The sequence below is a fragment of the Gracilinanus agilis genome, chromosome 5, assembly GCF_016433145.1.
Source record: "Gracilinanus agilis isolate LMUSP501 chromosome 5, AgileGrace, whole genome shotgun sequence".
Classification (NCBI taxonomy): Eukaryota; Metazoa; Chordata; class Mammalia; order Didelphimorphia; family Didelphidae; genus Gracilinanus; species Gracilinanus agilis.
This window is the reverse complement of record NC_058134.1, coordinates 19,617,716-19,644,196: the sequence shown is the minus strand read 5'-3', so window position 1 is coordinate 19,644,196 and position 26,481 is coordinate 19,617,716. Positions and strand designations below refer to the sequence as shown.

At 42.1% G+C, this 26,481-nt stretch overlaps 1 protein-coding gene across 1 annotated transcript in view; it reads left to right on the top strand.

Annotated features, from left to right (window-relative positions):
- Nucleotides 1-2,084: 2,084 nt before the first annotated feature.
- Nucleotides 2,085-26,481, top strand: part of CPVL (carboxypeptidase vitellogenic like) — a 196,919-nt gene continuing 172,522 nt past the window's right edge. Inside the window, exon 1 of the mRNA XM_044678865.1 lies at nucleotides 2,085-2,158. The gene's annotated coding sequence lies outside the window, so the exon portion shown is untranslated. The remainder of the gene's footprint in view (nucleotides 2,159-26,481) is intronic.

Below are 26,481 nucleotides of genomic sequence, written 5' to 3'. Positions count from 1 at the left end.
GCAATGGGGGTCAAGTGACTTGCCCAGGGTCACACAGCTGGGAAGTGGCTGAGGCTGGATTTGAACCTAGGACCTCCCTTCTCTAGGCCTGACTCTCCATCCACTGAGCTACCCAGCTGCCCCCTCAAAGCATATTTTGAATGTGGAATTTTATTGGGAGCTTGGATGAAGTAGAAGGGGAAAATGGCACCCTTTCCCTGGTGAACAACCCCCGACTTCTATAAATTTTTTAAAACTAAATTTTGATTGATAAGCTTTGTTTTCCCGAAGGTGTCCCTCTCCCACATACAGCTGGGGAGCTTCCCCTCATAACAAAGATGAAAAGAGCCCAAACTACTTGTTTCCACTGCAGCTGCCTCTCCTGGATCTTAGAGAGGCAGCTTGGAGTCACGGAAAGGGTTCCAGCTTTACCTTCAGAGATTTGTGGTTTTTATTATTGAGTTGTTAGGTTGTGTCTGACTCTTTGTGACCATGGAACATAGTTATCCAGGAGATATTGGAGCGGTTTGCTCTTTTCTTCTCCAGAGGATCCAATGGATCCTTCTGAGAACCTTCAGAGAACCTGGGTTCAAGTATTGTCTCTGAAACTTATTGGCCATGCAACAAGGGCTGTTAATTCATCTAGAAAATAATAGCTGGCACTTTAAATTATAAAATCACTTATATAAACTATCTTGTCAGAGCCTCAACAATCTAGTGAAGTAGCTGTCCAAATAGTCCCCATTTTACAGAGGAACAAACTGAGAGTCTCATAGATGAAGAGATTTGTCCATGGTCACAAAGTTAGCTTAGTGTCCCAGGGAGGATTTCAATTAAAGTCTTGGTGATCTGAAGTCCAGCATTCTAGCTACCCAGGAAAGTTGTCTTGTTGTCCCGACCTCCTTGGACCTCAGCGTTCCCAGTCTGTAAAATCTAAGTTTTGGTCTAGAGCAGGGGTTCCCAAACTTTTTTGGCCTCCTGCCCCCTTTCCAGAAAAAAATATTACTTAGTGCTCCTTGGAAATTATGAAACTATTTATTGAACTCAGAATAGAATGTAATACAAAAAAAGTATAGCCATCACCGCTTTCCTGGTTCCCTGCAGCAGCCACCAGGGGGTGGTAGCGCCCACTTTGGGAATCGCTGGTCTAGATGATATCTAAGAATCCATCCAATTCTGTGCCTCTGATCCACAAAATCCGTAAAGAATCTTAGATTTAGAGCTGAAAGGGGCCTCAAGTGCAAGGTAGTCCAACTCCATCATTTTAGGGATGAGGAAACTGAGGCACAGGGAGAGGAAATGACTTTTCCAAGGTAATACAGGTAGATCATATCCCAATCAGACTTGGTGATGCCAGAGGCAGGGAGCTCTTTCCACTAGAGCGCTTCCCTTGTGCCAGACACTGCATTAACTGCTGGAGCTACCAAGATGTCAGCTCCCTGAGTACCCCCCAGGGTTTGCTTCATTTTTGTCTTTCAAGCCTCAGCACCCAACACTGAGCCACGCATACAGAAGGTGCCTAATAGGTGTTTATTGATTGATCTGTAACTATCCAATACTATTATTACAATCGAACATCCCGTTTCTTTTTGAAAGGGCTTATCTGGCAATGGGTTCAATTTATGAACGTCTATTAAGCACCTACTATGTGAGCAGGCTCGGGGTTGGGTGGAGGCTCCAAAGCCAAAAACGAAACAGGTTTTGCTCCCGTGGGGGAAGGGAGGGTGGGGGAAAGAGAACATTCCTCGTTCCTGACTAATTCCACACCACCCGGCGCACAGTAATCGGGGCGGGAGGGGGTGTCTAGCAGCCGGCGGGGGCTCCCGGCCCCGGCCGCGCGGCTCCTCCTCTCCTGAGGCGGAGGAGGGACTCGGTGGCCCGCGGCCTGGGGAAGCAGAAAGGGGCGGGACGGAGAGAGAAGGAGATCTGCCGGCCGCGCTGGGATCACATGAGAGAGTCGCGGACCTCGGCCGGCTCCCCTCCCTCTTCCTCCTCCTCGTGATTGGGTGGCGCGGCCCAAAGGAGGCGGCTTCACCTCCGCAGTCCCAGAGCAGCTGAGCGCCGGCGGGGCCAGCCGGCCAAAGCGTCCGAGTCTCTCCCGGATCGGCTGCAGCGCCCGCAGCGCAGTCCGGCCGCCTCCCGCGCCTATTGGCTGAGCCGAGGTGTGAGCGTCGGTCCGGTGAGTGCCGCTCCACCATCGGCGCAGGCTGGGGGGCTGCTGTCCCTCTCTGGGCCGGGTGCTGGGGGATCGGAGCGCGGGGACGAGGGCCCTAGCGCTGGGCCTGCAGAGCTGGAGGAGGGCCCACGGTCTTCGCAATAGGAGTAACTGCCGAAACAGCGGCTCCCACCAGGCCACTGAGAGGGGGTCATGGAGAGACTGGGGTGCCTGGCATCTCCCGGAGGCACAGAGGGCCAGGATTCCAGCCTACCCTAGGGCAAGTCACTTAATAGCTCTGTGCCTCAGTTTACTTAGCTGTAAAATGGGAAGGAGGCGCCCTGAGGTTCCATTTTAGCTTTAAATCTCAGACTCCTTTCCCTGAGGCAAACAGCTTTGAAGAGTGGAGAGAACCCAGGACCCGGGTTCAGATCTCAGTTCTGCTCCTTCCCGGGTGACTTTGGGCAAGTCACTTCTCCGTTTTGGGCCTCAGTTTCCCCAGGAGGGAGTTGGGGCCAGTGATCTCTGAACATGCCTCGTGGCTCTAAATCTTTGGTTCTCAGAGTCTCATCCGATCAAAGTCTCCCCAAACTCTCCAGGTCAGATTTTCCTCCATTGCTGGCTGGACTGAGTGCTTTGAATGAATGGTAACGTGAAAGGGCTTCCCTGGAGCGTTTTGGGAAAGGGAGTCACGTCTGAGGGGCCCCTTTCTCAGGACTCAGTACTGAGCGGAAACTCGAGGCTGGGGGGGGGGAGGGGGGGAATACATCAATCAGGTTTCAGCTGTGGATACAGTCGCTGAGGGAGAGGGGAAAGGACCTGCCGCAATTGTTCTGTGCCTCAGTTTCCTTATGTGTAAAGTTTGGTAAAAAGAGGGGCTCCATGACTCCAAGAGTCTCTTCCAGCCCTTCCTCTAGGCCCAGATGACTGTGGCCACTTAATGTTTACTTTGGGAGCCTGGCACCTAGGATCATTGTTCTCAAGTTAGGGGCCCTGCCAGGTGGAAGTGCCCGCTCTATGCCCAGCTGCTCTACAGGTGCGTGTATGGGGGCATCACCTACCTAGTTTGGGCCAAGCAACAGTCATCTTGGGAGGTAGGTAGTCCTAGCAAGCCGAGGCTCAGACACATCCCCGCCACTCTGGGGCTACAATCAGGATCAGATGCGATCACAGATGCGGAAAGGAATTCAGGGGATCGCAGATCTAGGGATTATGGGACCTCCAGAACCGTCTAGTCCAATTCCTCCATTTTACAGATGAGGAAATTGAGTCAGCAGCCCCCCACTTAGAAGCATGAGAGGCGGGATTCGAACGTGGATCCCCAGGCCAGCATCAGTGAGTGCTCTTGCCACCCCTCTACTACCTGGTCTACCAGAGAGCCTGTGAATTAGGAGGCATTAATGCCACTCATGCCTCAGGCTTTTCTAAAGCAGAGTTCTGCCTTCCATAGGGTAGAAGCCCTTCACACACTGGTCTGGCAGTAGTTTCCCTCATTGATCTTTTACTCTATGGTGGTGATGAGGGAGGGGGTAATCTGACAGCCAGTTATTGAGAAGCCCTTTAATGCCTGAGGCTTGGTCAGAAATTGTCTGAGAAGTCTCTGGGGAAGGGGTGGGGGGTGGGGAGGGCAAGCTAGAGACCCATAACTTGAGGAAATAAGGATGCCATCATCTCCCATAGCACGGTGCTCCTCCCTGGGCAGACCACATCTGAACCACCGAGGAAATAAGCACTGGGGTGCCACCTACCTGCTTACAAGGACTGGACCTGGAGTCAGGAAGACCTGAGTTCAAATCCCACCTCAGACTGTTATTAGCTGTGTATGACCTGAACAAATTGCTTAACTCTACCTACCTCATTTTCCTCATCTGTAAAATGGGCATAATAATAGCACCTACAGAGAGTTGTGGTGAGGATCAAATGAAATAACGGTAAAGTACTTTATAAATCTTTTAAGCACTTTATAAATGTTATCTATTGTAATTATTGTAATATTATTTCTACCACAAATAGGCAGTGGGTAGATCCCTAGGTCCAGACCTGAGTTCAAATCCTGGTTCCGACGCTAGCTCTGTGATCCGTGGTGCATCACTTAAACTTGATTTGCCTCAGTTTCCTCAACTGTAAAATAAGGACAGTAATTGCACCTGCCTCCCAGGGTGGTTGTGAGGACCAAATGAGATAATATTTATAAAATGCTCAGCACTCTGCCAGGCCCTGTAAATGCTGGCCTCCTCTTAGAGCCGCTGATCTCCAGGGCCCTTTCCAGCTTTAAGTTTATGATGCAAAGTCTCTCTAGGACTGCCTTGTGCAAGAGGGATCAGAGGTTCTGAGCTTTTGGGGGTCCCAAAGGGCAGAACTAGAGACAACAGGGAGAGAGAGCAGTTCGCATGTAAGGGGAGAAGCGAGGGGGGCGGCACCGAGGTCCTTTCCAGCTCCCTCATTCTGAGCTTCTTATCGCCTGCAGCGGGTTCGGAACCAGGACAGTATGGCGGGCGGGCTAGGAGCGGCCAGTGCCCAGCGCTCAGCTCCCTTCCCGGTCCCCAGTGCCCTCACAAGTGCCTTTGGAGGAAAGGACAAATGGGCAGCAGAAGCAGGACCCTAAAAGGCTGGAGGGTGGAGAGAAGAGCCTCCAGCAGGGGAAGAGAATTGTTTAGCCGAGCTCCCGCCCCCCCCCCAAGTAAAAAGTTGGCCAGGGGGGCAGCTGGGTAGCTCAGTGGATTGAGAGTCAGACCTAGAGCAGGAGGTCCTGGGTTCAAATCCGGCCTCAGATACTTCCCAGCTGTGTGACCCTGGACAAGTCACTTGACTCCCATTGCCTACCCTTACCACTCTTCCACCTATAAGTCAATACACAGAAGTTAAGGGTTTAAAATAAAAAAAAAGTCAGCCAGGACGGGGAAGCACGGGAGTTAGGCAGGGACCCCGAGTTCTTGTCAGAAGGAGCCTTTAGTTCCAGTGAGTCAATACACGAAGACAGCTTAGGTGCTTCTCTTTCCCTTCTCTGCCCTCGAGTTGCCTTAGTGCCTGGAGATTGTCGGGAAACTGAGTTTTCATTAGCCGATTAGGGAAGCGAGTGCTTAGGCTCTACTTTTATAAAAATATTTAAATTTAAAATGTTAATAAATCTGCATATAATTAATAAACATTATTAAGTAAACTAACTAAAATTAAGTAAAAATGAATAAAATGTAAAATTTAATAAATAAAACAAAATAAAATTTTAAAATGGATAAAAAATAAAATAAATTTTAATTAAAAAATTTTTAAATTAAAAAAATTGAATGAGGAGCTATAGATATGTGTATATTTCTATGAATATAAAATACCAATAATTTTGAATAAGGAGATATAGATTAACGTAAATATAAACTACCAACATTTTGGAGGATACACTTATAATTGTAATGTATATGGAGAGATATACACCCACACATGCCTATATGTCTGTGCAAATCTAGTCTCTGGAGCTCCATTTCCTGAGGTGAGAGATGACCTCAGCTAAGAAATAATAGAGGCAGCCTGAGAAAAGAGGAAGGAGATGTCAGGAAGCCTGGAGGGAGAGAGAATCTGAAACTTGAATTTTTAAAAAAATGTTAAAGGAGGCAGCTGGGTAGCTCAGTGGATTGAGAGCCAGGCCTAGAGACGGGAGGTCCTAGGTTCAAATCTGGCCTCAGACACTTCCCAGCTTTGTGACCCTGGGCAAGTCACTTGACCCCCATTGCCCACCCTTACCAATCTTCCACCAAAGAGCCAATACACAGAAGTTAAGGGTTTAAAAAAAATGTTAAAAATTGTTTTTACATGCAATTGGGGAAAGAAATAAAATATTCAAACAAACAAATGAGGAAGGAGATGCAAAGCTACCCAAACCCAGACCCAAGCCATCGGTTCTGGAGTCTGGTAGTGCAGGAATGAATCTATAGCCTTGGCCAAGTCCCTTCATTTTCTTTGAACCTCAGTTTCCTCCTGTATAAAATGTGAGAGTGGGGGGGACTGTGGAAGAGCTTCAAGCAAATTTCAAGCTCTGAGGCTTTAGGATTGTACCAGTCCGTGCTCAGAACCACATGGGGAAAGGCAGGAGATTTGAATCCAGGTTCTGACTAGCCCTTAGGACACTCCCGAGCATTATTAAGCCATGGATAGGTGACGTTTTCATTGTGGAGGGCACAAGGCCAGGCCCCAAGCATTTCTGCCATAGTTCTGCCACATTATTATTGTTATCATTACCATTAGCAGCAGCAGCATAATTATAATGATTAAGCAGAGGAGCCTGATTTCAAAGCCAAGACTTCTGCTCCTCCCAGGCTTGGCTTCCTGTGTGCCCCATTGGGGGGTCCCCAGCACGGCCTTGTAGAATCCTCCAATCAGATCCAATCAGAGAGGCCATGATAACTTTCTCCAGTTTGTAGTTGATCTCCAATTGGCCCAGAGCTGTTAGCGTGTCATGGCCTCTTCTGGACTCCTTGAAGGCAGGGAAGGACTGGCTTTGGCTTTCCTCTGTTCTCCGGCTCTAAGCGCACAGTAGGCTCTGAGTAAATGTCTGGCCTGATGGACGAGGGAAGGGTTTATAGCAGCCCCAGACCTTGAGGCTTTTGAAAGCACTTGCCTGGGCTTTCTGTCCTTTTCCCTGTCTCCTTCCTTATTTTCAGGGGGCCAGCAGACATGTCTTGCTGTGGTTGGTGTGTCTGCCTATCCCAGACCTTCTTTCAATTTGCCGCTGTGGGCTAGAAAACCACATAATGGAGCTTGTCAGAATTGCGTCTAAAACAGGAATACATAATAGGCGGCTGATTAAAAAAAAAATCAACAAAGCGTTACTAATGGGCAGAAGTTGCCCTTCCTAGGGGGGCACACAGGATATTCATAGACTCCGAGGTCTAGAAGTAGAAGGAGCCTCAGAGATTTTCTACTCCAACTTCCTCATTTTACAGATGTGGAAACTGAGGGCTGGAGAAGTTAATGACATGTCTAAGGTCACACACAATTTCAAAGAGGTAAAACTAGAAAGGACTTTAGAGGCCATCTAGTTCAATCTCCCTTTTTTTATTTAATTTGTTTTTATAGATGAGGAAACTGAGGCTTTTCCCACATAGTAAAGGGCATTCTGGGATTCAAATCCAGGGCCTTTGACTCTGTAGCTGGGGCACTTTCCAGCTGGCCTCTCTTAAGTAGGGATGTGGCAAGAGAAAACATGTTGAGAAACAATTCTACATCTCATTATCAGTAGTTTTAAGTTGACATCAAAGGACTTTGGAAGCCACAGCAAAGGTCTGAGAGTGGAAACCCTGATGGGACTTCCTTGTGGAGACTGTTGTAGTAACCACTCGGGGGACACTGAGCTTTGAAGAATGGCTTTTGACTGAGATTTGGGGATCCGAGAGCTTTCTGGGAGTGGGGAAGAGACATAAGGAGGTCTCTGCTGGTCCAAAATAATTCTTCAATAGACAGGGCTAAAAGGATGGACTTTGCTGTTCTTCTGCCACTCCCTGACAGGTGCCTCAGAGTCCAGGAGGCCATTTGGAGGGTCTCTCTCTGCCTCTCTCCCTTCTTCCCACACCTCCATCTCTCTCCCCCTCTGTCTCTTGTCTCTGTGCCTTTTCTGTGTGTCTGATTTCTGGCTTTGCTGGAAAATGAGTCCTCTTTGCCAAATACAGTGTAATAGGAAACTATCTTAAAGTGTCTGCCCCACACAAAAGCTGGCTCAGGTTTCTCGCAGGGTTCTAGAATTGCTGACCTGCCAGGCTTGTTCCCCGCACCCAGAACCAGGCAGACATTCATAGGGACAGTCCATTAGCTGGGCAACCCAATTGACTTGGCTGTTGTTGAAAGATCCATGGGTCATCTCTCTTCCCTGGTTGGTCAGCCTGGATGTCCTTGAGAATTTCTGACTCTTACAGCTGGAGGAGATCTCATTTGAAGATTGAGTAAATGAGGGCCCTGGAGGGGAGCCACCATGGATAGCTAATGGTAGGGCTGGGATTTGGTGTCCTGCTCCTGACCTCCAAAGACTAAAATCTCCCAATAGAAATAGAAAACCCAGAGCTGCCATCTTCCCCTGCAGCTTCTTGTTTGTTTGATTTCATTTGATTTTTAAAGTATTGCTCTATTTTGTTTTTATATCACCATCATTTCCCTTCACTTTTCTCTTCTCTTACATCCTGAGACCCTTCCTGGTAACAAAGACAGACATTTAAGGCAGATTCAGGTCTTCTTTCTGACAGAGCATACCATATTCCACAGCTGTTGTCCGCCACCTCTTTATTGGGCATATATTCTCTTTTAAAAAACCCTGATCTTCAAGGTAGCTCAGTGGATTGAGAATTGAGTATAGAGACTGGTTCAAATATGACCTCACATACTTCCTAGCTATGTGATCTTGAGCAAGTCACTTAACCCCCATTGCCCAGCCCTTACTACTCTTCTGCCTTGGAGTGAATATCCAGTATTAATTTTAAGATGAAAGATAAGTATTTAAAAAAAAAACTTAAATCTTTTGTCTTAGAATGGATACTAGGTATCCATTCTAAGGTAGAAGAGTGGCAAGGGCTGGGCAATGGGCATTAAATGACTTCCTTATTACAGACCTGGAGCTCTATCCATTGTGCCACCTAGCTGTCCCTGAGCCAAGTCTTGAAGGAAACTGCTGATTCTCTTAGGCAGAGTTGAGGAGGGATGGTAATCTAGGCAGGGGGTTCAGCCAGGACAATGATAAAGAAAAAATAGACAAAAAAAGACAAAGGAGAATGTAGACTTTGGGGACTAGCAAGGAAATCAGGATAGGTTGATCAAAGCAGAAATAGATTTGAAACAATTTTATTTAATCAATTAATCTAGAATATTTCCCCATAGTTACATGATTCATGCTTTTTCCCTCCCTTCCTCCCACCCCACTCCTGTAGCCAATGAGCAATTCCACTGGGTTTTCAATGTGTCATTGATCAAGACCTATTTCCATATTATTAATATTTATATTAGGGTGATTGCTTAGAGTCTGTATCCCCAATCATATCCCCATCGACCCAGGTGATCAAGCAATTGTTTTTCTTTTGCATTTCTGCTCGCACAGTTCTTTCTCTGGATGTGGAGAGCATCTTTCTCATAAGTCCCTCAGAGTTGTCCTGGATCATTGCATTGCTGCTAAGTACAGAAGTCCATTGTATTTGATTGTGCCACAATGTATCCGTCTCTGTGTACAATGTTCTCCTGGTTCTGCTCCTTTCACTCTGCATCAATTTCTGGAGGTCTTTCCAGTTCACATGGAATTCCTCCAGTTCTTTATTCCTTTCAGCACAATAGTATTTCATCCCCAACAGATACCACAATTTGTTCAGCCATTCCCCAATCGAAGAACATTCCCTCATATTCTAATTTTTTGCCACCACAAAGAGCATGGCTATAAATATTTTCATACAAGTTTTTTTCCTTATTATCTCTTTGGGGTATAATCAAAGCAGAAATATAGCAATAAAAAATATTGGTGGGAGAAGAAGAATGGAGAGGAAGGTTGTCCCAGCACCTTGGAGGATGTGAGTAGAATCTAAATGATATGGTAAATAATTAATGAAAGGATCATCAGCACATAAATTAAACTGCACTAAAAATAGGTAACTCACTGAAGGACAAAAATGGAATTAAGAAGACCAGGTGAGAAAGAGCCAGTGGCCCTAGTAGTGACATGCTGAATGTTACTCAGTAATGATGTGTCGTCACCATGGAAGCATGATCCTGAGATGTGGGAAATTCTCTCCACCCCCCACGCTCATTGCTAGAGGACCACTTAGAATCAGTATACAGTGTGTCTGGTCTGAATGTCAGGATTAAACCCCACCTCCTAAATTTGGGGGAAATTGTGGAGAGTGTTTTAAAAAACACCCTTGAGAGACTTAGAGGGGGTGGAATAAAGGTATCTGGGGAAAAAATAGGAAAAACAGAAGGCAACCTGGCATAGAGGATAGAATCCTAGACCTGGATTTAGAAAGATCTGGGTTCAGAGCTCATCTTATTTACTAGTCATGTGGCATGTGGACCTTGGTTTCCTTCTCTGTAAAATGAGACAGGTCCCTGTCAGCTCCAAATCCCAGATTCTATAGAAAGAAAATTTGGAGGAATGAACTCATCATGGGCTATAAATACCTGGAGAACCTAAGAGCTCTCTGTTCCTTATCTTAGCAACTACCCAAAGAGATTTTTTAAATGTCTTTATACACAGCAAGAGGAGGGGAGAGATTTCTTGATAATGAAGTGTAAAAGGCTGCCATGGAATCTTCCAGAAGGTACAGTAGATAGATGCTCTTGGTCTGTAATGGTGTGGAAGTTGCCCTGCCAACAGGACTATAACCCTCAAAGGCTCTTCTTCACCCAATAATGCCATGATTTTTGTAGAAGGAATTCTAGAACCACAGACTAGATTCTTGGTAGCCATCTAGTACAGCCCTCTGGACAGGACCGTCCCTTTAGAGCTTCCCTCCAGCTTAGGCTCAGAGACCTTCCTAAGCAGAGGTTCCCTCTAGGTTTCCATAGGCAGCCCCTTCTATTTTAGAAAGAATTTGCTCATTAGGAAATTCTTCCTAGCAGCCAGCCTTCATCTGTCCCTCTGTAGTCCTACCCTTTGGGGCCTGTAGAAAACAACCAAAGAAAGCAAGACTTTTAAAGCTGGGCCAGAGGAGGAATCCGACCAGGAAGACAGGGCAGCGGATGAGATCTCGCTGGACCAGAACATCTGGTTTTCGGAATCTTCTCATTGATTCCACCCTCTTGCCTTTTCAATGAGTCAATTAATTCCTTCATTCAGCAAGCATTTATTGGGCCTTTACTGTGGGTCAGGTCCTGTGCTTAGAGATGGAGGAGATACAGGGATTAATCAGAGCCAGATCTGGTCCCTCATCCTGATGGGCGATTCCCCCACCCCAGCCCCAGATGCCCCTTTGCCTTCTGGAGTCCTCTTCTCCCTTTGGCAGCTGCCCAGGGCCATGTGCCTGCTTCTAGGAGGGGCCCAGCAGGTGCTTATGAATGCAGCTGAATGGAATTTGGCCTCATTCACTGTCCTTTCCTTGGGGTGGGTGGGGAGAGGATATTTGGAATTGGAGAGACTCCTAGATTCTTCGTCTGGATCTTATCAGTGATGAATCCCAAAGGGCTTAGGGCCAGCCCAGACATCTGCTACTCTGTAAAGTGGGCTGGGGAGGGGGGAGGTGGAGGCAGGCAGAGGATTTTGAACTATTCCTCCTGGAAGAGCATAGACTTAGGAGTGGGAAGGAAGCCCCTCACCCAGCTCCCTCATTTTATAGATCAAGAAGAGAAGTCTAGAGAGTTAAATGGGCATAGAGGGCTATAGATTAAGAGCTTGAGGGGACGTTGGAGGTCATCCAGGACAATCCCCTCATTTCATAAGGTCTGAGGGGATGAAATGAATTGCCCAAGGTTACATGGGTGGATCGTAAGCATCAGAGGCAGGATTTGAATTCAGATCCTCTAACTCTAGAAGCAGTGCTCTTCCTATTTCTACATGTGACTAGACTTCCTGGACTCAGGAAGGAAGACCTGAGTTTAAATTCATTCTCACTTACAAGTTGTGCTGCACTGCCCCTATCTGCCTCAGTTTCCTCATCTGTAAAATAGGCACAACAATACTAAATAGTTCCCAGAGGCATTTTGAGAATCAAATGAGATAATAATTGTAAAGTGCTTAGCACCACGCCTGGCACATAATTAGCACTTAAGAAGTCTTGTTCCCTTTCCTTCTCCTATCTCTGTTACATATTACTAAGTCATTCAATTGGCAGACATTTTTGGAGTTCTTACTTGTTACGATTAAAAGTGATAAAGACTGATATAAATATAGAAATTAGTATTTTAATTAAAGCCATGCTGATAGAGATAAAATCATTAGACCACACGCTTGTAAAAATTCAAACTCCTGCCTTAGCCATTTTACCTTTTGTACCTTTGCGCGCTCAGGTAGCTAAAGAGACCAGTTCAAAGTCACTTCCCCCTATTTAAAGCTGTCCCTCACCTTGAATACGTAATCCAAAACAGGAAACCTGTTGGACCATGGGAAATGTAGTTTTAAGGTCCCCATGTGTCCATAGAAAATATATATATACTTATAAATGACATCTCCCAAATTCCAATTAACATTTCCCCCTGAGGTCCGGCAAAAAAAGAGTTGGTCTTTTTTTCTTCACTGGACCTGTAAACATAGACAACTTCTAAAATTTTAGAAATTTGGGGGATAAAAGAAATAGATGAACAAATGGATAAAACTAGCCGCATTGACAAAAAACCAATTTGGGGGCAGTCCCTTATTGGTATATTAGTGTACAATTAAAACATACTATGTGCATGGCACTGGGGTGAGAGCTGGGAAGGGTACAAAGATATAGAAGCTCAGTCCCTGCTTGAGTTTTGGAACCTGCGTCAGATACTTACTCACTGTCTAACTCTGCAGAAGTCACTTAATCTTGATTTGCCTCAATTACCTCATCTGTAAAATGGGCAGAATAGTACCACCTCTCTTCTTAGGGTGGTTGTGAGGATCAAATTAGATCTGTCTATCTGTCTATCTATCTATCTATCTATCTATCTATCTATCTATCTATCTATCTATCCATCTATCTATCTATCTATCTATCTATCTATCTATCTATCTATCTATCTATCTATCTACTTATTTTTAAGCCCTCACCTTCCATCTTGGAGTCAATACTGTGTATTGGCTCTAAGGCAGAAGAGTAGTAAGGGTTACAATGGGGGTTAAGTGACTTGACCAGGGTCACATAGCTGGGAAGTGTCTGAGGCCAGATTTGAAACTAGGACTTCTGGTGTCTAGGCCTGGCTCTCAATCCACTGAGCCACCCAGCTGCCCCCAGTATTATTTACTTTTAAAATTAAATTTACATTTTTTTCAGTCAGTAAAGATCCACCTTTTCTCCCTTTTACCTTCTACCCCTTATTGAGAAAGAAATAAAAACAACAGCTCTGTTACAAACAAGCAAAACAAATTCCCTCAGTATTTTGCATATATATGATATAATATATATTAAATAAAAACATCTATCTTTATCTGTCTATCTATCTGTCTATCTACCTATCTATCTGTCTGTCTATCCTCTCTCTCTCTCTCTCTCTCTCTCTCTCTCTATATATATATATATATATATATATATATAATTTTTTTTAAATATCACTTTCATTTCCAAAGATATCCCTCTCCAGAGAGCCAGTTGCCTCTTTTGGATAGTATTATGAAATGAATCTCCCCCCTCTTCCATTTTAACTTTAGTATTGCTCCTTCCTTCAGATACTTTGAGATTGAATCCCTCAATACCCTCAGAGCTATCATTTCCAGCAATAGCCTTCTCTGTGTATATTTGGTCTTGTCCAACCTCATTTCCTATCTTTGCTGTCTGAAAGTGGACACTCCCATAGATGCACCTACCTCTGTGATGTTAATAATAATTTTAAAATGTTTTTTTTAATTAATTTTTTCCAATTATATGCAAAAAGAGTTTCCAACATTTTCCAAAGAATATTGAGTTGAATTATCACCCTCTCTATCACCCAACTTCCATCATTGTTGAAATGGTAAGCAATCTCATATAGATTTTATGTATGCAATCATGTAAAACATTTTCCTATATTACTCCTTTTGTGGGAAGAAACTCAAATAGAAAAAAAAATTAAGAAAGTAAAACAAGTTTGCTTTGGTCTGGTTTCAAACTCAGTTCTTTTTCTCTGGAAGTAGATGGCATTTTTTTTATCATGATATCCTTAGGGATAGTTTTGGATCATTATATTGCTAGGGATAGCTGTTCTCCACACCTATTCATTGTAAAGTATTCCTGTCACTGTACAATTTTTTTCCTGGTCCTGCTTATTTCACTCTGCTTCAGTTCATGTAAGTTTCCAGATTTTTCTGAGATCCTCCTGGTTGTCATTTCTTACAGCATAATAGTATTCCTATATGATCATATGCTACAACTTACTCAGCCATTACCCAATTGATAGGTATCTCCCCACTTTCCAAATCTTTGCCTGCCTAAAAAAAGCTGTTTTAATTTTTTTATACAAATAGGTCCTTGCCCCACCCCCACCTCCAGCTTTTTTATCTGGTTGGGATACCAAACTAGTAATGGTGTTGCTGGGTCAAAGGGTATATATTCTGTTTTATGGCTATTTAGACATAGGTCCAAATTGCTCTCCTGAATGACTGAATCAGTTCACAACTCCCCCAATAGTATATTCATGTCCCAGCTTTTCCACATCCTCTCTAAGTTTTGTCATTTCCCTTTTCTGTCATAATAGCCAATCTAATAGGTGTTAGGTGGTACATCAGAGCTGTTTTAATTTGCATTTCTCAAAATAATAGTGATTTAGACCATTTTTTGCATAATTATAGAAAGCTTTAATTACTTTGTCTGAGAACTGCCTATTCATATCCTTTGGCTATTAATCAATTGGGAATGGTTTGCATTCTTATATATTTAGTTCATTTTTTTCTGTATTTGAGAAATGCGGCCTTAATGATGAAAAAAAAATTTTACCATTATGATTACTGTGTATTACCCTCCATCCTATTTACCTATTTACCACTTCCCCAATTTGCCTTCTTTTTTATAGGCCCCCTTCCTTCTTAATCCCCTTCCTCTCCTATTTTCCTGTAGGGCAAGGTAGCTTTCTATACCCATCATTGTGTATTGTATGTTTTTTCCTCATTGAGCCAATTCTGATGAGAGTAAGCTTTGCATGGCTCCTCTTCCTACCTTCCCCATTTTCCCTTTCACTGTGAATGCTTTTTCATGCTTCTTTTAATACAGCAATTTACCATTCCATTTTTCTCTTCCCCCTCCTCCCAATGCATTCCTTTTTCTCATGCCTTGATTTAATTTTGTTTATGGATACTCCTTCTTCCTGCTGTAATAATAACAAAGTTCTTCGGTATTATAAGAATCATCTCCTCATTTAGGGAAGTACACAGTTTAAACTTATTAAATGCCTTTTGATTTCTCTTTACTGTTTACCTTTATTCGAGTCTTATTTTTGAAGGTCAGATTTTCCATTCAGCTTTGGTCTTTTCATCAGGAATGTTTGAAAGTCTTCTATTTCATTGAATACCCTTTTTTCCCTCTGAAGGACTATGCTCAGTTTTTCTGGGTAAATAATTCTTGGTTAAAGTCCCAATTCCTTTGCCTTCTGGAGTATAATATTCTAGGCCAGTGATGGGCAAACTTTTTAAAGAGGGGGCCAAAGGAAAGGAAATGTTCATCTGTCAGTCTGTTTCTAAGTCAACTCTTTTGAAGTTTCATTGTATTGTATCCTACTCATTGTATTTGTCAGATTAGGAATAATGTAGTGTGGCTAAATAGAACATTTCAGGGGGCTGCATCTGGCTGGTGGTCCCTAGTTTGCTCATCACTGTTCTAGGTCCTTTGATCCTTTAATGTAGATGCTGCTAAGTATTATGTTATCCTGACTGTGGCTCCATGATATTTGAATTTTTTCTTTTTGGCTGCTTGCAATATTTTCTCCTTGACCCATGAGTTTGGGGATTTGGCTATTATTTTTCTGGGAGTTAATCTTTTTGGTTTTCTTTTAGAAGGTGACCATGAATTCTTTCAATTTCCATTTTGTCCTCTGGTTCTAGAATATCAAGGGTAGTTTTCCTTGATTTATTGAAAGATCATGTCTAAGCACTTTTTTTAAGTCATAGCTTTAAGACAGTCCAATAATTCTTAAATAATCTTTCCTGGATTTGTTTTTTAGATCAGTCTTTTCCCCACAAAATATTTCACATTTCTTTTATTTGTTCATTCTTTTGACTTTGTTTGATTGTTTCTTGATATCTTATAGAGTCATTTGCTTCTACCTGCCCAATTCTAATTGTTAAAGCATGATTTTCTTAAGTGAGCTTTCATATCTCTTTTTCCATTTGGCCAATTCTACTTAGTAAAGAGTTCTTTTCCTTGGTGCATGATTTTCTTTTCTTTTTTCTTTTTTTTAAGGTATCAACTCTTTTTTTTGAAATTATTTTTTAAATTTTGAATATTTTCTCCTAGTTACATATTTCATGTTCTTTCCCTCTCCCACAATCCCCCCTAACCTTAGCCAATGCACAATTCCACTGGGTTTTACATGTATCATTGATCAAGACCTAATTCCATATTATTGATAGTTGGACTAGAATTATCATTTAGTGTCTACATCCCCAATAATATCCCCAACAGCCCATGTGTTTAAGCAGTTGTTTTTCTTCTGTTTCGCCTCCCACAGTTCTTCCTCTGAATGTGGCTAGTTTTCTTTCTTATAAGTCCCTCAGCCTTGCTCTGGAACCTTGCACTGCTGCTAGTATAAAAGTCCGTTATGTTCGATTGTACCACAGTGTATCAGTCTCCATGTACAATGTTCTCCTCAATCTGCTCCTTTCACTCTGCATCAATTCCTGGAGGTCATTCCAGTTCATATGGAATTCCTCCAGTTGTTTATTCCTTTGAGCACAATAGTATTCCATCACCAACAGATAACACAATTTGTTCAGCCATTCTCCAATCGAAGGACATTCTCTTATTTTCCAATTTTTTGCCACCACAAAGAGCGTGGCTTTGAATATTTTTGTACAAGTCTTTTCCCTTATTATTTCTTTGGGGTATAATCCAAGCAGTGATATGGCTGAATCAAAAGGCAGATAGTCTTTTAAACCCTTTGAGCATAGTTCTAAATTGTCATCCAGAATGGTTGGATCAGTTCACAACTCCACCAGCAATGCATTAATGTCCCAACTTTGCCACATCTCCTCGAACATTCATTACTCTCTTTTGCTGTCATTTTAGGTGTGAGGTGATACCTCAGAGTTGTTTTGATTTGCATTTCTCTAATTATTAGAGATTTAGAACACTTTCTTGAGTGCTTATTGATAGTTTTGATTTCTTTATCTGAGAATTGCCTATTCATATCCCTTGCCCATTTATCGACTGGAAGATGGCTTGATTTTTTGTACAATTGATTTAGCTCCTTGTATATTTGAGTGATTAGACCTTTATCTGAGTTTTTTGTTATAAAGATTTTTTCCCAATTTGTTGTTTCCCTTCTAATTTTTGTAGCATTGGTTTGTCCGTACAAAACCTTTTTAGTTTAATGTAGTCAAAATTATTTATTTTACATTTTGTGATTTTTTTTCTAACTCTTGCTTAGTCTTAAAATCCTTCCCTTCCCATAGATCTGACAAGTATACTACTCTGTTCTCACCCAATTTACCTATAGTTTCCTTCTTTATATTCAAGCCATTCACCCATTCTGATTTTATCTTGGTATAGGGTGTGAGATGTTGATCTAGGCCCAATATCTCCCATATCGTTTTCTAGTTTTCCCAGCAGTTTTTGCCAAATAGTGTTTTTTTGTCCCAAAAGCTGGGTTCTTTAGGTTTATCGAAAACTGTCTTGCTGAGGTCTCTTACCCCTAGTCTATTCCACTGATCCTCCTTTCTGTCTCTTTGCTAGTAGCATATTGTTTTCGTGACTACTGCTTTGTAATACAGTTTAAGATCTGGTACTGCTAGGCCACCTTCCTTCACGTTTTTTTTCATTATTTCCCTTGATATTCTTGGTCTTTTGTTCTTCCAAATGAACTTTGTTATAGTTTTTTCTAATTCAGCAAAAAAGTTTTTTAATAGTTTGATAGGTATAGCACTAAATATGTAAATTAATTTGGGTAGGATGGTCATTTTTATTATGTTAGCTCGTCCTACCCATGAACAATCAATGTTTTTCCATTTGTTTAGATCTAGTTACTCCATCTTCTTATTACTAATTCTTCTAATTACTATAATGATGAGTACATTTTTTAGAATTACACATAATATTTCTCCATAAAAAAATACAAATAATTTGATCTTATTGAAGCCCTTGAAGAAGGCAATTTAAAGGTCAGAGTTTTCTTTCTTTCTCCTCTCTTTCTTATTTACCTTTTCATGTTTCTCTTGGTTTTTGTGGTTGGATATCAAACTTTCTATTTAGTCCTGGTCTTTTCTGTGCAAATGCTTGGAAATCTTCTATCATGTTGAATGCCCATACTTTCCCATGGAAGTATATAGTCAGTTTTAATGGGTATGTGATCCTTGGTTGTAGACCCAATTCTCTTGCCTTTCTAAATATCATGTTCCAAGCCTTGCGGTCTTGTAGTGTGGAGGCTGCCAGATCCTGTGTAATCCTGATTGGTGTTCCTTGATATCTGAATTGTCTCTTTCTGGCTTCTTATAATATTTTCTCCTTAACTTGGAAGCTTTTAAATTTGGCTATTACATTCCTGGGGGTTGTCTTCTGAGGATTTAGTGTAGAGGGTGATCTATGGATCCTTTCATTGTCTATTTTGCCCTCTTGTTTGAGGACATTGGGGCAGTTTTGTTGGATAATTTCTTGTAGTAAACTATCTAGGTTTCTATTTGTCTCTAATTTTTCCAGAAGACCAATAATTCTCAAGTTGTCTCTTCTAGACTTGTTTTCTTGGTCTATTAACTTCTCATTGAGATATTTCATGTTTCCTTCTCTTTTGTCAGTCTTTTGACTTTGCTCTATTAATTCTTGTTGTTTTGTGAGATCATTGGCTTCTAATTGCCCAATTCTAGCCTTTAGAGACTGGTTTTTGGCTATAATCTTTTGTTTTTTCTTTTCAATCTGGTCTATCTGGTTCTTCAAGGCTTCCAGCTGGTCATTTCTGGTCTTCAATTTGCTTATCAATTCATTTGATTTCTAAGCCTCACTTTCCAATTGCGAAATTCTGCCTTTTAAACTGTTATTTTCTTGACAGATTTCTGCCATTTTTCTCATGACCTCAGAGTTGAACTCTTCAAGATCTTGTGACCCATTTTCATTTTTTTGGGAAGGTTCAGATATCTTTAATTGTTTGTCCTCCTCTGTTTTCTGGTTTTTTTTCTGTGCAGAAGTTATCAATTTGGTCTTCTTGTTTATTTCTTGAGACTTACTTGGCATCATTATGCTTTATCTGCCAGAAGTCCGAGTAAGGCAATCTGATTCTCTTTGTATGGAGTTAGGGAGCAGTTTTTGCCTGAGTCTACTTTGTGAGTCTCCTGGCTTCTCTGGGGACCCTCCTGGGGTCTCTGGTCTAGCTGTTTTCAGAGTCAAGCCCCCGTGTTCCTAACCAGCTGCCCAGAGCCCAGAACTTGGTCCATGCTTGCTCCTCCACCTGAAGTTTTCCCCTGAGTCTGAGCACACTGGGTGCTGCTGCTGCCGCCTCTCTCAGCCCCACTCCCGTGTTCAAGGTCTGAGTTTTCCAGCCACCTGGGGTCTCTGGTCTTGCTGCTCTCAGGGGCAAGCCCCTAGTGGTACCAGTTAGCTGCCAAGGAGCTAGATTTTGTGCCCCTGTTCACTCTAACTCTGTAGCACAGCCTCTGACTCTGGTCTGTGGGTGGGGTTGGGGAGGGTTGATCCTCTCCCATTTTGATGGGAGCTATTTCCTCCCCTTATAGAGTGGAAGTGCCCAAATCCCATGTACCTTCAATACTGTACCCTATTGTGGGACCCCTTCTTTCATCTGGATTTGTTTTTTTGTCCTTTGGAGGTATGCTTTATCGGTTGGTAAGGGGAGAGAGTCGCCCTGCTTCTACTCTGCCACCATCCTAACCCAGAAGTCTTGCATGATTTTCTTAAGTGAGCTTTCATATCTCTTTTTCCATCAGACCAATTTTATCTTTTAAGAAGTTTTTTCTCTTCAGTGCATTTTTATATCTTTCCCCATTTGGTCAGTTATGCTTTTTAAGAAGTTATTTTCTTCTGTGGGTTTTGTTCTTCTTTTACTAATTTGCCTATGCTGTTTTTTAAGGTATTAATTTCTTCAGTATTTTTGGTACCTCCTTTACCAAGCTGTTGACTCTTTTTTTAAATGATTTTCCTGTATCACTCTCATTTCCCCCTCAATTTTTCTTTTACCTCTCTTATTTGATTTTTACAATCCTTTTTGAGCTCCTCCATTAATTCTTTTGGGGGTTGAGAGCAATTAATATTTTTCTTGGTAGCTTTGGATGCAGTAATATTGACTTTGTTGTCTTCTTCTGAGTTTGAGTCTACCCTGTCACCAAAATAACTTTCTATGTTGTTTCTTTTTTTTGTTGTTTGCTTGTTTTCTTGTCTTTTTTCCTTCTGGTTTAAAAAAAACTGTTCAAGTTAGGTTCTGTATCTGTGGTGAAAGGAGCACCATTCCAAGCTTCAGGTTCTTTGTGCAGCTGCCTTCAGAGCCAGGCACTGGGGATCTATCTTCAGTTCTTCTAAGATGGTATTGTTAAAGGGAATTTTTTATTGTCTATTTTAAGTTAATCAACCAGGAACTTGAAGTACCCCTACTTAACACTTAGTAAGTCATTAATAAAGAGAGTTTATGACTTACTTATGTCATTAACACTTGGTTAGTCCTAAAAGACCACAAGCACTGCTCCTCCCCAGGCAAATTGAGAGACTTTGATTGGTTTCAGAGATGTGATAGACCAGCCCACAGTGAAAGGAAGGAGAAACCAGAGAGATAGGAAGTAAGATGGGGAAAATTGCTTATAAAAGCCAGCCAAGGGCATTCTGATCTTATTCTGTTGCCTTGGTGGCTCTTGCTGAGTGAGGGAGGACTTCTGCGTTGGTGTCTCTGCATTAAGAAGGATTCTTCTGCATTGGAGATTGATTTGGTGCTGGTAAGACCCTTGCTGAAGAGACTACCATGACTCCTGGTTGGAGATAGGGACCTGTTTTGTCAGAGTTGAGCTGGATTTCTTTGGATCGGCAATTAATAGGATTTTTAGCTAGGCAATATTTTCTACCTCCTCTACCCTGTTGTAATAAAGCTACTAAAGCTACTAACATACTCATTGTTTAATTTTTAATTTTTATAAATGTGACCACAATAATTCTTTTTAAGTCATAAATTTAGTCAAACCATTTTTAACCCTTATGGTATGATGTGAGGAGAGATGGGTTTACTTCTCTGGGGACCAGTGCCCTGGTCTCTGAGTAAGCATTCTTTTACCTCTCAGAACTGTGACCAAGTCCCCTCTCCACTGTGCCTGAAAATGTTGGTATACGTTGGTGCTCCTCCTCCCCCTACAACTATGCCCCAGGGCTGTGACCTGATTCTGATTATGGGCAGTCTCCGACCTTAGTCCGGTCCAAAAGCTGGTCTTCAGGATGCCACAAGTCACATGGGACAAGAGGCAAGCAAGGCTTCTGGCATCTTCCCAGAGTGTGCATGCATTCTGTTATACAGAGAGGTCTCAAGCCTTGTCACTCAAAAGGTGAGGTGGAATTGCAGCCTCAGAGAATGGGCTATTTTCAATATGAAACTTTACCTTTTAAAACCCAAGGTTGATCTTAGGATATCAAGAAAGAAAAAGAGTTCAGGCTAGTGTTAAATCCTCCTAGGCAGTTGTTGGGCTCTTTGGGGATCCTTGTTATAGCAATTTATGCAAACTAACCTTTTGTATTGTATTATTATAAATGGTATCAATCTCCTTTTTTCCATCCATATCCTTTTTTTTTTTTTTAACCCTTACCTTCTGTCTTGGAATCTGTACCAAGTATTGGTTCCAAGGCAGAAGATCAATAAGGGCTAAGCAATTGGGGTTAAGTGACTTGCCCAGGGTCACATAGCCCTTTTTTTTTAACCCTTACCTTCTGTCTTGGAATCTGTACCAAGTATTGGTTCCAAGGCAGAAGATCAATAAGGGCTAAGCAATTGGGGTTAAGTGACTTGCCCAGGGTCACATAGCCCTTTTTTTTTAACCCTTACCTTCTGTCTTGGAATCTGTACCAAGTATTGGTTCCAAGGCAGAAGATCAATAAGGGCTAAGCAATTGGGGTTAAGTGACTTGCCCAGGGTCACATAGCCCTTTTTTTTTAACCCTTACCTTCTGTCTTGGAATCTGTACCAAGTATTGGTTCCAAGGCAGAAGATCAATAAGGGCTAAGCAATTGGGGTTAAGTGACTTGCCCAGGGTCACATAGCCCTTTTTTTTTAACCCTTACCTTCTGTCTTGGAATCTGTACCAAGTATTGGTTCCAAGGCAGAAGATCAATAAGGGCTAAGCAATTGGGGTTAAGTGACTTGCCCAGGGTCACATAGCTAAAATGTATCTGAGGCCAGATTTGAACCTAGGACCTCTCTACTCCAGATCTGGCACTCAATCCTCTGAGCCACCCAGCTGCCTCACATCCATATCCTGTTGATTGGCATGGTTTGTTTTGGTTAGGTTGGAGCTGTTTTACTTGTACGCCATCTTAGTTTTGTATTAATTTTGTACTTTAACAAGGTCTGACTGCTCACAGATAATTAATTAAGGAATGATTTTGAGTGCTTTAAGATTTGCAAAACACATTACAAAGACTTCACTTGAATCTCAAAACAACCCTGGGAGGTAGGTACATTAGGCAGATGAGGAAAATGAGGCAGAGGTAAAGCGACTTGTGCAGGGTGCCAGTTAGTAAGTATCTAAGGCAAGATTTGAACTCAGGTCATTGTGGCGCTCCCTAGCACCATAACACATGGTTTCCTAACTGGTTAAATATACTCAATTTCATTTAGGATGATGGTCCTTGCTGTTTGCCAAGTCCAGTGACTTCTGAAGTTTTTCCTGAAGGATTCATGTGAGAGTTTATAAATCTTGGTTTTCTCTCATTCTTTCCTCTTGATCCACATTTTCCCACCTATTTGCCTCTGTCTTTGCTTATCCCCATCACTGAAGTTACCAGATATCAAAATACATATTGATTCAATTAGGAGGATTTTATTGTGTTCCTTGGAGAGTGTCTCTGCTTTTCCATCTTCTCCATCATTACAGTGTTGGGATTTTTGCAAATATTATAAACACCGCAGTAGGAGGTAACCAGGTGGTCTATGATATGATGTTCCTTGTTGCCTTTAGATACTTGATAAACCCAATCTTCAGGAGGCAATGAAATGAATGCCAGATTTGAATTCCCTGGGCCTGGGTTCCAATCCCAGCTCTGCAACTTACTACCTATGTAACTTTGGACAAGTCACTTTATCTCTATGCCTCAGTTTCCTCATCTGTAAAATGAGATTTGATTCAATGACCTGTATGTTTCCTTCTAGCTTGATATCTCAAACCCAGATGTCTAAAACATCAGATCTCTCTTTCTCATTAAACCGTCCTCCTCCTCCCTTCCCTGCTCTGACACTATCTCTGCCATTTTGCTTTTTTCTTTATTTGTGGGTTGCCATGGCTAAAGAATGGATCACTAGGGGGCAGCTGGGTAGCTCAGTGGATTGAGAGCCAGGCCTAGAGATGGGAGGTCCTAGGTTCAAATTTGGCCTCAGACACTTCCCAGCTGTGTGACCCTGGGCAAGTCACTTGACCCCCATTGCCTACCCTTACCACTCTTCTGCCTTGGAGCCAATATACAGTATTGACTCCAAGACGGAAGGTGAGGGTTTAAAAAAAAAAAAAAAAAAAAAAAAAAAAAAGAATGGATCACTCAGTGTTCCCCCTTCTGAGGATGAACTTCTTTGTACTTAGTTAGGTTGGCTTTCCCAAAACAGGCAGCCTCATCTTTGCTAGGAACATACTCAGTGCCTTCCCAACATAGTAGAACTTGCCAGAGCTTGTGGTCAAGAGCCATAGCCTTCTAGAATTGAGGTCCCATAAGGCTTGGTTTCAAAATACTGTAGGTTCTTTAAGGGCTGGAAAGAGAACTTGGCTGCTTTAATTCACTGACAAAGGATGCTTTTCCTTTCATGGTTGCCTCATCAAATATTAGTCGTAGAGCCTAAATTGGAATGACTCCTGCTTCTCTTTATTCAAATCCCACCAATTAAACCAAGGCCATTTTGGCTCACTTTTTCCTTCCTCCCTTTGAGTTTGCCTCTGATTATAGGGAAAGGGCTATAACTTCCCTAGTTATTTAAATATTAATGGCTTCCATTAAAAAAGGCCTTGAGGTTTGTGGAGTGAAGATTGAAAAATATGGGTCTTGATGGGTTTCTGTTTTTCCCCCTAGGAAAAACCACTTATCGAAACAGTTCCTTCCATTTCTTACACAACAGACATTTTTCTTCTAAAGTTGTTTGCCTGGAGGATGATTCTCTTCTTCCCTTGAAAAAGCAGCTCTTCCACTCAAACATTTGGCCAACAAGTTCTATATCATTTAAAAATATTTTTTAGAAAGATTCTTTATTTTCCAGAGCCATAGCGACTTGCTGGCCCCAAGCTTCTTGAGTCTGGTTTGCTTTTTCCAGCATCATTTCTCTCCCTGCTCCCCCTCTCCTTATAGACACTGACAGTGAAAAACATTTCTTAACCACTCACTATATTTAGTTGGGCTTGTTTATATTAAATACATGAAATTATATTATGCTAACCATAAGAGAAATGCTTGTGGCAATCAGCTCTTCCATCACATTACAGTGATGAACTTTTATCTTATCAGGGAAATGGAGCTGAAAGACATTCTCACTTTGCCAGTGTTTTTATATTCTGCCAAAGGAGTGATGTGAGAAGTGTGTGGGGTTCATTGATTTTTACACATTTTTGCATTTTCAAATCATTTAATGGCCTGGCATTTAAAGGACTGCATGGTGGAAGGGGGCCTTGGCATTAGCATAATTGCATATTACTTTTTCTGTTCTGGCATCTGAGGTCTGTGGTCTTCCAAGCTTCATGGACATGGGAGCTGGGAGGGAGCTCAGAGGTTACTGAGCCCAACCCCTGTATTTCAGAGATGAGTACCCTGAGGGCCAGGGAGTGGGAGCCTTCCCCAGGGCCACACACTGAGTGACTGAGAGAGCTCCAGGTCTGCAAGTGGTCAGGCTTCTCTGCCTTTTCTTTTGGTTCATGAAAGTGGTTTGCTTTTAAGACTCACAAGTCTGGATGAATGATTTTTCCAGTCCAGTCCAACATATAATTATCAAATAGGGTTAGCTATGTGGTATTGTGGATGGGGGGCTAGAGTTGGAATTAAGAATACTTAAGTTCTTTTATTTTAAAGCCTTATCTTCTATCTCAGAATCAATACTAAGTATCAGTTCCAAGGCATAAGAGCTAGGTAATGGGGGTGAAATGACTTGCCCAGGGTCATATAGCTAGGAAGTATCTGAGGTCACATTTGACCTCAGGAACTCCCATCTCCAGGCCTGGCTCTCCATCTACCTAACTGCCCCAACATGGGTTCTAATCCCACCTTAGACATGTCCTATTGGTCTGATCCTGGGCAAATTAATTCCTTTGTTCTATTTGTCCATCTGTAAAATGAAGAAGGTCAGACTAAGGGGCCCCAAATTTCCTTCTTGCTCTAACTTTATGCTCCTATGACTGGCTGTAATTGAGGACTGGGAACATAAAGATAAAACATGCAACTGTATTTGCCTTTGAAAAACTATTGGAGGAATACAAAAGGTGAACAGGTAAGAAGACATGTGATTATTTGAGGAGGAAGAAGAGTACACACTCAACTGTGGAGATAGGAATAGCTGAAGAAAATAAGACAGTCAGCTCTAGAGAGCTCACATTCTAATAGAGGAGACAACACGCTAAAGAGATTTTAGCTGCCAAAGTCAAATGGAGAGACTTGAGGTTTAATATATAAATGAGTTATGTATAATATACATTATACATGTTTATATATAATTACATAAATAAATATAATAAAAGTATAATAAATTAATAACAATATAATAATAAATTAGTGTTTATATATATAAATACACACACACACACACACACACACACACACACACACACACACACACACACACACACATATATGGGAAGATTTATCTCTAGGGCCTAGCACATTGTCTGTGATATAGTTCTTCCTGCCCCCATTGTATGAAGGTAACAATGACCACATCACCAAGGTTTGGATATTCCTGACTAAATCCTCTATTGAGATCAGCTGAGTGAGAGATTTTGTCTCAGTTTCTTAAAAAATCTCAAACCTGCCTGGCATAGGAGAGTTTAGAAACTGTGATTCTAAACCTGGGCTCCATTAACTTCCTTTTTTCCTAGTATTTTGATTACTGCATTCCAATAGAATTGGCTTCCTTTATATTCCTATGCATTTTTCTTTATGCATTTAAAAATATTCTGAGAAAGGGTCCCTAAGTTTAGCCAGCCTGCCAAGGGGGTACCATAACTCAGGAAATGTTGAGCCTGTTTTTTAGAAATGTCGGGGTACAGGGAAGTCTTTCAAGCTACTGAAATGGGTGGTGGGAACAGAAGAAAAGACTAGTGTGGGTTCAGAAAAGAAATACCTAAATAAACATGTCCTTCTCATCTTTGTACTCTCAGTCCCTCTGTTTTGAGTCTCTTGGTGCTAGAGGTGCTGCTTTTCTATCTTTTGAGA